This window comes from Pteropus vampyrus, unplaced genomic scaffold (genome assembly GCF_000151845.1).
Source record: "Pteropus vampyrus isolate Shadow unplaced genomic scaffold, Pvam_2.0 Scaffold58, whole genome shotgun sequence".
In the NCBI taxonomy this organism is placed as follows: Eukaryota; Metazoa; Chordata; class Mammalia; order Chiroptera; family Pteropodidae; genus Pteropus; species Pteropus vampyrus.
Window position 1 is genome coordinate 1,346,936 of NW_011888839.1, and position 1,344 is coordinate 1,348,279.

The 1,344-nt window shown below is 43.0% G+C and overlaps 1 pseudogene; it reads left to right on the plus strand.

Annotated features, from left to right (window-relative positions):
- The first annotated feature begins 221 nt into the window (after window positions 1-221).
- LOC105292482 lies at window positions 222-1,122 on the plus strand (annotated as a pseudogene).
- The last annotated feature ends 222 nt before the right edge of the window (window positions 1,123-1,344 follow it).

The following is a 1,344-nucleotide window of genomic DNA, read 5'->3' on the forward strand; positions in this document are numbered from 1 at the left end:
TTCAGTTATGTTTCTTCTTTCTTGCTTCTGCCTTAAATCTACCCGGGATGGTCACCCTTGCTGGAAATGCAGTCCTCTTCCTGCTTTCCTCTTCTGGAAATGACTTTCTTAACAATATTATAAATATACACTTTCAAAGATAAAAGTCCTCAGTGGGCGTCGCACGAAGGCTGAAGGGAGCGTGTCAGTCGGCTTCTTGGTAGTCACCGTGTGGTGGGTGGCCCTGGAGACCTGGAGAGCCGACATGCCTAGGTACGCGCAGCTGGTCATGCGACCCGCAGGCAGCGGGAAGAGCACCTACTGTGCTGCCATGGTCCAGCACTGTGAAGCCCTCAATCGGTCTGTCCAGGTTGTGAACCTCGATCCTGCAGCAGAACACTTCAGCTACTCCGTAATAGCCGACATCCGGGAACGGATTGAGGTGGATGACGTGATGGAGGACCATTCTCTGCGGTTCGGTCTCAATGGAGGATTGGTATTTTGCATGGAGTACTTTGCCAATAAATTTGATTGGCTAGAGAACTAATCGTCTTGGTCACGTAGAGGACGACTACATCCTTTTTGACTGTCCAGGTCAGACGGAGTTGTACAGGCACCTGCCCGTGATGAAGTAGCTAGTCCAGCAGCTAGAACGGTGAGAGTTCGGAGTCTGAGGAGTTTTTCTGATTGATTCTCAGTTCATGGTGGAGTCGTTCAAGTTTATTTCTGGCATCTTGGCAGCCCTGAGCGCTATGGTCTCTCTAGAAATTCCACAAGTTATCGTCATGACGAAAATGGACCTGCTGAGTAAGAAAGCTAAAAAGGAAATTGAGAAGTTTCTAGATCCAGACATATATTTTTTATTAAACGATTCTAAAAGAGACCCAAGAAGCAAAAAGTTAAAAAAGTTGACTAAGGCTGGATGTGGACTGACTGACGACTACAGCATGGTTAGATTTTTGCCTTATGATCACTCAGATGACGAAAGCATGAACATTGTACTACAGCATATTGATTTTGCCATTCAGTATGGAGAAGACTTGGAATTTAAAGAACCAAAGGAACATGAAGATGAGTCTTCTTCTATGTTTGATGAATATTTTCAAGAACACCAGAATGAATAGAGTTTACTAAAAAGTAACTGTATATATGTAAAGAGCTTGTGGCTGAACCAGCAGAATAGTCTTCTCCTCAAAAGATGCAATACGAGAAAGTTACTTATTTTAATGAAAAAAGTAACGCCTGGCTTTTTATCAACAGCACACCGGAATCAAGTTCTTAGTTATTCTGAAACTGCTGCTTTTGAAAGTCGAATCTTTTAGTACTATTTTTACAGCATCAACTTAGATCTTAAAAGTTGAAATT